Here is a 9,811-nt window from a genome sequence, read left to right on the forward strand (position 1 = left end):
TTAGCCCATCTGCTGAGACAGTTTACCAGGTATGGCCACTATAGCTTCTTGGAGGCAGGCATAAGAACTGGGTGATGGTGGACACCAAAGGTGGATGAAAAGAGCTCAGCAAGCCCTCACACAACAGGTGATAGTCTTCTCTGAACATTCCATAGACCCCTAAGTAAATTAGAAGAGCATGGAACATATTACCTATCACATTTATGGAAAAGAGAAGAATTTATGAATAGACAAGAGAGAGAGTATTGTGGGATGTAAAATAGATGATTTTGATTACATTAAATTAAAAAAGATTTTGTATAAATAAATCTGATGGAATCCTAATAAAGCTGCCCCCAACCCCAACATTCTAACTTCCTTATAGGCCCTACTAAACAGCAGGCCCACTGCCCCTACCTAGTCACTCACCCCACCCCTCACTGAATATCTTAACAGGTGTGTTCATAAACTCATATTTCTCACAGAACAGCAGGCATGTGCAACTGATGGGATCCAAGCTACTGCCCTCAGACCCATTCCTCATATTTCCCACAGAAACAGCAGGTGTGTCCATGCACTTAAACACAACCACATCCATCTAGTCTCAGATAGGACCACAATACTCAGCCAATCAGAAAGGAGCACCACCAGGATGCCCAAGCAGGATGTGGACTGCAAAACAATAGAAGGGCCTTTCCCTAAGTAGGCACCTGCTCTGTAATAGTAAGGAAATGACCTAGAGTGAATTTATGACCTAGAAAGGTTTATTATAATATCATTATCATATATGCATAACCCCCAAATGGGTTTTTCTATATGCACTGTGGGTAATCACATGCACAGTTCCTCTGTGGCTGGGACCCCTCCCTTATTAACTAATCCCTTAACAAATCCCTCCTGCCTTTTTTTTTTAATTTAAATTTATTTATTTAACATATTTAGTTTTCAGCATTGATTTTCACAACAGTTTGAATTACAAATTTTCTCCCCATTTCTACCCTCCCCCCCACTCCAAGATGGCATATATTCTGGTTGCCCTGTTCCCCAGTCAGCCCTCCCCTCTATCACCCCCCTCCCCTCTCATCCCCTTTTCCCTTCCTTTCTTGTAGGGCGAGATAAATTTCTACGCCCCATTGCCCGTGTACCTTATTTTTTAGTTGCATGCAAAAACTTTTTTTTGTTTTTGAACATCTGTTTTTAAAACTCTGAGTTCCAAATTCTCTCCCTTCTTCCCTTCCCACCCACCCTCCCTAAGAAGTCGAGCAATTCAACCTAGGCCACATGTGTATCATTATGTATAACCCTTCCACAATACTCATGTTGTGAAAGACTAACTACATTTTGCTCCTTCCCAACCCATCCCGCTTTATTGAATTTTCTCCCTTGACCCTGTCCCCTTTCCAAAGTATTTGTTTTGATTACCTCCACCCCCATCTGCCCTCCCCTCCATCATCCCCCCCTTTTATTTTTTTTTAAATCTTCCTCCCTCTTCTTTCCTGTGTGGTAAGATACCCAACTGAGTATGTATGATATTCCCTCCTCAGGCCAAATGTGATGAGAGCAAGGTTCACTCATTCCCCCCTCACCTGCCCTCTCCCCTCCTCCCACAGAACTGCTTCCTCTTGCCACCTTTATGCGAGATAATCCACCCCATTCTATCTCTCCCTATCTCCCTCTCTCAGTATGTTGCTCTCTCATCCCTTAATTTCCTTTTATTTCTTTTAGATATCTTCCCTTCATCTTCAACTCACCCTGTGTCTGCTCTCTCTCTTTTACATATATATATATATATCTATATACACACATATATATATACACATATATATATACATACATACACATACATATACACATAGATATATACATACATACACATTCACTTATATATATATACATAAACATATATATATATATATATATATGCATATTCCCTTCAGATACCCTAATACTGAGGTCTCATGAATCATACATGTCATCTTTCCATGTAGGAATGTAAACAAAACAGTTCAACTTTAGTAAGTCCCTTGCAATTTCTGTTTCTTGATTACCTTTTCATGCTTCTCTTGATTCTTGTGTTTGAAAGTCAAATTTTCTATTCAGTTCTGGTCTTTTCACTGAGAAAGCTTGAAAGTCCTCTATTTTATTGAAAGTCCATATTTTGCCTTGGAGCATGATACTCAGTTTTGCTGGGTAGGTGATTCTAGGTTTTAATCCTAGCTCCACTGACCTCCGGAATATCGCATTCCAAGCCCTTCGATCTCTTAATGTAGAAGCTGCCAGATCTTGGGTTATTCTGATTGGGTTTCCACAATACTCAAATTGTTTCTTTCTGGCTGCTTGCAGTATTTTCTCCTTGATTTGGGAGCTCTGGAATTTGGCGACAATATTCCTAGGAGATTTCTTTTTGGGATCTATTTGAGGAGGCAATCGATGGATTCTTTCAATTTCTATTTTGCCCTGTGGCTCTAGAATATCAGGGCAGTTCTCCTTGATAATTTCTTGAAAGATGATATCTAGGCTCTTTTTTTGATCATGGCTTTCAGGTAGTCCAATAATTTTTAAATTATCTCTCCTGGATCTATTTTCCAGGTCAGTGGTTTTTCCAATGAGATATTTCACATTGTCTTCCATTTTTTCATTCCTTTGGTTCTGTTTTATAATATCCTGATTTCTCATAAAGTCACTAGCTTCCACTTGCTCCAATCTAATTTTTAAAGTAGTATTTTCTTCAGTGGTCTTTTGGACCTCCTTCTCCATTTGGCTAATTCTGCCTTTCAAGGCATTCTTCTCCTCATTGGCTTTTTGGAGCTCTTTTGCCATTTGAGTTAATCTATTTTTTAAGGTGTTGTTTTCTTCAGTGTATTTTTCAGTATTTTTTTGGGTCTCCTTTAGCAAGTCATTGACTTGTTTTTCATGGTTTTCTCGCATCCTTCTCATTTCTCTTCCCAATTTTTCCTCTACTTCTCTAACTTGCTTTTCCAAATCCTTTTTGAGTTTTTACATGGCCTGGGACCAGTTAATGTTTTTCTTGGAGGCTTTTGTTGTAGGCTCTATGACTTTGTTGTCTTCTTTAGGCTGTATGTTTTGGTGTTCTTAGTCACCAAAGAAAGAATCCAAAGTCTGAGACTGAATCTGGGTGTGCTTTCGCTGCCTGGCCATATTCCCAACCAACTAACTTGACCCTTGAGTTTTTCAGCGGGGTATGACCGCTTGTAGACTAACGAGTTCTATGTTCCACGTTTGGGGGGGAGGTGCCAGCTCTGTCACACCAGCACTACTCCTTCCCCAAGAACCCCCAGCCCGGGCAGGGCTTAGATCTTCAGCAGGCCGTACACTCCTGCTCTGATCCGCCACTTAATTCCTCCCACCAGGTGGGCCTGGGGCCAGAAGCAGCAGCAACTGTAGCTGCCCCACCTCCGCTGCCCCTGGGGCTGGAAGCCAAACCGTGAACTCCTTCCACTCCCGCAGCTTTTCCCACTAACCTTCTCCGCAGTCTTTGGTGTTTGTGGGTTGAGAAGACCGCAGCTCACTGATTCAGGGTGTTAGGGCATGCTCTGCATGGTTGCAGGTCTTGTTGGTCCACGCTGCTCAGGCTGGGCTCTGCTCCACTCCGTTCCCAGCTCCCAGCTCCCAGCTCCGTGTGGGATAGACCTCACCCAGAGACCATCCAGGCTGTCCTAGGCTGGAGCCCTGCTTCCCTCTGCTGTTCTGTGGGTTCTGCCGTTCTAGAATTGGTTCAGAGCCATTTTTTTTATAGGTTTTTGGAGGGACTGGGTAGGGATCTCACACTAGTTCCTGCTTACCAGCTGCCATCTTGGCTCCGCCCCTCCTGCCTTTTTAATATTCATAATTTCTGTTATGTAATTGCATCTTTACCTGATAAAAATCTATCTTGCTGTCTCTGAAGTTGCTGGTTCCTCTTGGAACTTAGCCTGCTTCACGAGAGGTGTCAATCTCAATAAATGCCTATATTTGGATTAGAGGTAGTCTGACTCTGAATTCTTTGGGATGGTTCCACCACAATACATCATGAAACCAAAAAAGTTTTTGGCTTTCCTGGATGGGCAGAGCCTAAACCACAACAAACCTATGTAGCCAAGGTTAGAAGGAAAGCAGAAAACTAGAAAGAAAATTTATAGCCAGTTTTTCAGATAAAGGCTCAATCACAAATATATAGAGAACCGAATCAAATTCATAAGAATATGAGTCATTCTTTAATTGATAAACTGTCAAAGGATATGAACAGGCAGATTTCAAAAGAAGAAATCAAAGGCATACATGAAAAATTTTCTAAATCAATATTGATTAGAGAAATGCAAATTAAGACAACTCTATGGTGCCACCTTACACCTATTAGATTGGCTAAAATGATGGAAGAGGAAAATGACAAATGTTGTAGGAGATGGCAGAAAAGTTAGGGCACTAATCATACATTGTTGGTGGAATTGTGAACTTATCCAAGCAGTCTGGAGAGCAATTTGGAATTATGCCCAAAGAGTTGTAAAACTGTGTATACCCTTTGATCCAGCAATACCACTGTTAGATCTGTTTCCCAAAGGGAAAAAGGAAAAGAATCTATAAGTCCTAAAATATGTATAGCAGCTCTTTTTGTGGTGGCAAAGAATTGGAAAGTGAGGGGATGCCCATCAATTGGGGAATGGCTGCATAAGTTATGGTATATGATTGTGATGGAATACTACTGTGCTGAAAGAAATGACAAGCAAGTTGGTTTTTGAAAAACATGGAAAGATTTGTATGAAATAATGCAGTAAAATGAGGAAAACCAAGAGAAAGTTGCACACAGTAACAGCAATATTATTCAAAGAGTACTGTAAATGACTAAGATATTCTAAGAATATGACCATTTAAATCAACTACAAAGGACTTAGGAAGGAAAATGCTGTCCACCTGCAGAGAAAGAACTGCTTTATGGAAGTATGAATTATATGATTCCACATACTGTAAGGCCAATCTATAAATGAAAGATCTTTCCTGCTCATTTGAATAGGCCTTGGGTGGGGCCAACAAAGGGAGGCCTGATTAGAGGCAGGCCCACACCCTTTCACTAACTAGATGTGAGGCCCCAGGCCTCACACCTTTTTGCTAAGTAGGCTCTGAGACCTCAGAGCCCTGAACAGGGTATAAGAGCTCTGAGGTTGGTGTTTTGCCTTTGGGGACACACTCACTGAAAGACTGTTGGTGATGAGCCTCTGTGTAAGCCATTGAAGCAGTCTCCCCTCCACTTTAAAAACCCAGATGTTGGTGCTTCTCTGGTAACTATTTATATTGTGATTTTGTCAGATGGATACCCATCTGTTGATCTGTTTATATTGTCTCTGTGTGTAAAGTTCAGGGTGCTGACTTTTCTCCCTGAACTAAGTGAGTGGTGTATGTGTGTGTGTGTGTGTGTGTATATGTACATATATGTGTATATATGTATATGTGTATATGTATATGTATACGTGTGTGTGTGTGTGTGTGTGTGTGTGTGACACCAGTTTCCCATTGACCTATCTAATGGATACAAAGATCTAGGGGCCAATGAGCAAGCCATGTGGGCACTCTGGTGATGAGACGTTATGTTAACTATTTTGCAAATGTGCTATGTTCATTTTAAGGGGATTCTGTTGTACTTGAAAAAACGTTTGTGCCTATTCAGACACCAAGTTGTCTATGTCATGGAAGTGAAAGATCTTGGCGCTGAATGTAAGGCCAATCTGTAAGTGAAGGATCTTTCCTGCTCATTGAATAGGCCTCAGGTGGGGCCAACAAAGGGAGGCCTGATTAGAGGCAGGCCCATATCCTTTCACTAACTAGATGTGAGGCCCCAGGCCTCACACCTTTTTGCTAAGTAGGCTCTGAGACCTCAGAGCCCTGAACAGGGTATAAGAGCTCTAAGGTTGGCATTTTGCCTTTGGGGGGGGGTTACAATCATTGAAAGACTGTTGGTGATGAGCCTCTGGGTAAGCCATTGAAGCAGGCCACCCCCCCCCCCCGCCCCCCGCCTTTGAAAACCCAGGTTGGTGCTTCTCTGGTAACTATGTATGCTGTGATTTTGTTAGACAGAAATCTGTCTGCTGATCTGTTTATATTATCTCTGTAATTTCTGTTTGCATTTGCTCTGAAGTTCAGGGTGCTGGCTCTCCTCCCTGAACTAAGTGAATGGTATATATATGTTTAATTAAAGTTGCTTTCCTTAGAAAAGCAGATCAAAGGACCTGTGCTAGCAGCCCTCCTGTGTGCTGGTATTATTGTTTATGCCCCCACAGCAGCTGCTAGCCACATTGTTGTTACATATACATATACATATCTATATCAAATGTTGGCCTTTTCTAATGTGTGGTTGGGAGGGAAAGAGACAACTTAGAATTCAAAATGTAACCAAAAAAAATTTTTTTAAAAATTCTGATTTCTGGCTTCCTTCTCTGGGCATTACAAACTCCAGACCTTAATTTGGGTATGAATGATACAACTGCAGACATAACTTTGGTGGAACTCCAGTAGACTGCTTTTGGTCCTAGTCTCTTTACGCTTTTTAGGTTCAGAGTAAGATAACTGCCGACTGTCCCTTAGTTGGAGCTCCCTGCCCTGGTCACTGAGCTACAGGTTTCAGATGTGACTGGGGGCTAAAGCCATGTCACACAGTAGCTATTCAATTCTGTACTGCTGTGGGTCAGCCCACTTCAAGTACCCTCCTCAGTCCCAGCTTGATTTGCAACCTTTCTTTGAGGCTGGCATCTGTTCCTATATGTCAGGCCCCATCCCTGTTGTATTGAATTCAGGTCCAGCCCTTGACTTAGTACGGTCAAAAGCCCTAGTTGAGTCTCTGGGCAAGAAAGCAGGGGTTTTCCTGCTAGAGCAAAGGAGAAAAGAATGGAGAATGATTTTGACAAAGAAACCCAGGCCCAGGGGAATTAAATGACTTGGTTATGGATGCATAACTAGTCAGTAACAGAATTTCAAGGTTTACAGGGATCTCAGAAGCTATTTAGTACAACCTGTATCAGAACCAAAATTCATAGTGTAACATTCCCAATAAGTGGTCATGAAGCCTTGGCAGCACATTCTGCTACTAAACAATCTAATTTTTAAGAATTCTTGTCCTTAGAAGGAGCTGAAATCTATTTCCTTCAAACTTCCCTCTTTGACTCCCATTCTTCCCCTCTGGGGCCAAACAGGTATACTCCTTCTTTCACAAGTCAATCTTTTAAGTACCTCATTATCATCCAAGTCTTCTTTTCTCCAGGCTAAATAGGCTAGTAAGAATGAGCAAGGGACATTAAGGGTCAGAAGAAGAATTAGAACCCAAGTCTTCTGACTCCAAATCTAGGATTCTTGCTCTGACATACCATGCTGTCCCTCTAACAAAGGCCAAGTTTCCTACTTAGGTTATTCCTAAATGGACTTCTCCTACAATACAACCAACAAAAACTGGAGAGGGAAGTCCATGCAATAGTGCAGGTGGGACATGATAAGAGCCTGAAGTAGAGTGGTAGTTGAGTAAGTGATAAGAAGGGGGGAAATGTGAGAAATATTATGGTGGTAGAATTGACAAAACTTCGCCACTGATTCTGTAACAAAATACAAACAAAAACAATTATTTGTGCATACTTAACACCTGACACCATTATGCAATCTGGAATGTTGCCCCAAATTTTTGGTCAAAATCCAGGGAGCTGAATGTTACTGCATGTATTTGTACCTAAATAAATAAAATTAGGGACTGCTAGGTGATGCAGCGGATAGAGTTATAGGCCTGGAGTCAGGAACATGATTCTTCATGAGTTCAAACCTGGCCTCAGACACTTATTGGCTCTGTGACCCTGGGCAAGTCACTTAACACTGTTAGCCTCAGCTTCCTCATCTGTAAAATGAGCTGGAGAAGGAAATGGCAAACCTCTCCAGAATCTTTGCCAAGAAAATCCCAAATGGGGTCTCAAAAAGGTCTGATGCAATTAAAAAACAACTTTTCAGAGTTACTACAAGCCAGGCACTGTGCAATCTGAATTGTGTGAACAGCCTGAATTCACACAAAATCTTGCTCAAAAGGAAAACAAAGAAACAAACAAACAACCACAGGTAAAGCAGGGCAGAAATCAAGTGTGTTAACTTAGATTCGATCTTAACCTGTCCTCAGATACTCTGGTATATTGGAATGGTCAGATCCTGGGAAAGGTACAATCATTCTGAACCAGAGTCTCCATATCTGTAAAATGAGGGTGAATAATATCTGAACTAGGGGCACAATCGAGAATTCAAATCCGGCCTCAGACACTTAGTAGCTGTGTGACCCTGGGCAAGTAGGAAAGAGAGAGAGGGATAGATAAAGGTAAGGCGAAGAGAAAAAAGAGAAAGACGGAGAACGAGAGGGAGCGAGAGAGGACGCGGAAGGACAGAGTACAAGCGGAAGACCTCGGTGGAAATGTAGTCGCCAAAACAGCTCTGGAAGGTGGGGAGGCGAGAACGGGAGGAAGGGGCGGTGAGCCCAAGGCCAAGGTCAACGTCAACGCCAGCGGCTCAAGGGCCTGGGGACTGACGCCCCCGCCCTTGGCTTCGCGGCTCCGGTCCTCTTTGCTCCGGGGCAGCCGCGGCTCCCGAGCTTGCCAGGTGCTCCCCGCAAGGGGCGGCCGTCTGCGTGCAAGCGCAGTGACTGCCGAGAACATGCCGCGGAGCGGGGAAGAGGAGACGGCAGCCATAAGCAGGCTGGGAGCCGAGGGGCCGCGCGGGCGGCTTCACTTACCCTCTTCCGCCAGCCGCCGCCACTGCACCGCCCCGGACACGGCCCAGGACTGGGGAGGGAGAGTACCGGGAGGAGCCGGAGAGGCGCTCCAAAGGGCCGCGGGGTCTTCAGCGGCTGCCCGCTGGCGCAGAGGTAGCCCCGGAGCGCGGCCGCTAGGGCCCTCGGCGGGATGCGACCCTGATTAAGGACGGGAACAGCCCCCGGGGCGTGCTTCGGCCGCTCGGGTAGAGCTTAGGGCGGAGAATCCTTCGCAGCAGCAAGCGGTTAGCCGGTGAGCCTGAGCTTGTGAGCCGCGCTCAGGGCTGCGTGGCGGAGAGGAAGTGTGTGCGAGTGTGAATGTGCGTGCTACTTTAAGTCCTCTCCTTTCCCTGCGTCGTTTATCGGGGTGAATGGCGTAGGAAGGTGGGGGCCGGGGTGAGCTTTGCAACCTACAAACGTGTGCTTAAATCAGCATGATCTGCCCCCAGGTGAAGGACACCTCCTCCCCACTCCCCAGCCACCCACATCATTCAGTCAACAAGCATTCAATAATTGCTATTTGTGCCAGGCAGTGACCGCTGGGGATACAAAGAAAGGCAAAAACACTGAGCCGGCCTTCAAGGAGCTCACACTGTAGCGGGGAGCGCTACATTTAAACTCCCTCTCCCCCAGTCGCCAGTGACTCCTTCAATGCCAGATCAGATAGCATTTCTTCTGCAGCTTTATGCTGGTCACTCTCTTCCCTTCCAGAGCCAAGACAAAGAGTAGGCACGGTAGGCAGCCCCCTGTGGGCTAGACTGCCTTTTTAAACCCCAGATAACTTCACTCCAAATGCGGATAGATACTGTCTAAAGTGATAGATACTGTCTGAACCAAATTGAAAGTTTGGTTAAAAGAGGCAAACAGGCTAGGTGACATATAAATTCATATTGTTTATTCCCTTAAAGCTAGCAGATACGTGCTGCACGGAGCCAAAACCTAAGTTCTGACCGCCTGACAAAACAATGAACAGCTTTAAATATATTTCAGAACAATCACAAGTCAGAATGTTTGCGTCCCTCAGATCTGTGTCAACAAGACAGTTGACAAAGTAGTGTCAATTGGAAATTATGA

At 44.1% G+C, this 9,811-nt stretch overlaps 1 protein-coding gene across 1 annotated transcript in view; it reads right to left on the reverse strand.

Annotated features, from left to right (window-relative positions):
- The window catches only part of ECI2 (enoyl-CoA delta isomerase 2), a 53,551-nt gene extending 44,444 nt beyond the window's left edge, over window positions 1-9,107 (reverse strand). Inside the window, exon 1 of the mRNA XM_036738305.1 lies at window positions 8,720-9,107. The gene's annotated coding sequence lies outside the window, so the exon portion shown is untranslated. The remainder of the gene's footprint in view (window positions 1-8,719) is intronic.
- Window positions 9,108-9,811: the final 704 nt, after the last annotated feature.

Source organism: Trichosurus vulpecula, chromosome 1 (genome assembly GCF_011100635.1).
Source record: "Trichosurus vulpecula isolate mTriVul1 chromosome 1, mTriVul1.pri, whole genome shotgun sequence".
Lineage (NCBI taxonomy): Eukaryota > Metazoa > Chordata > Mammalia > Diprotodontia > Phalangeridae > Trichosurus > Trichosurus vulpecula.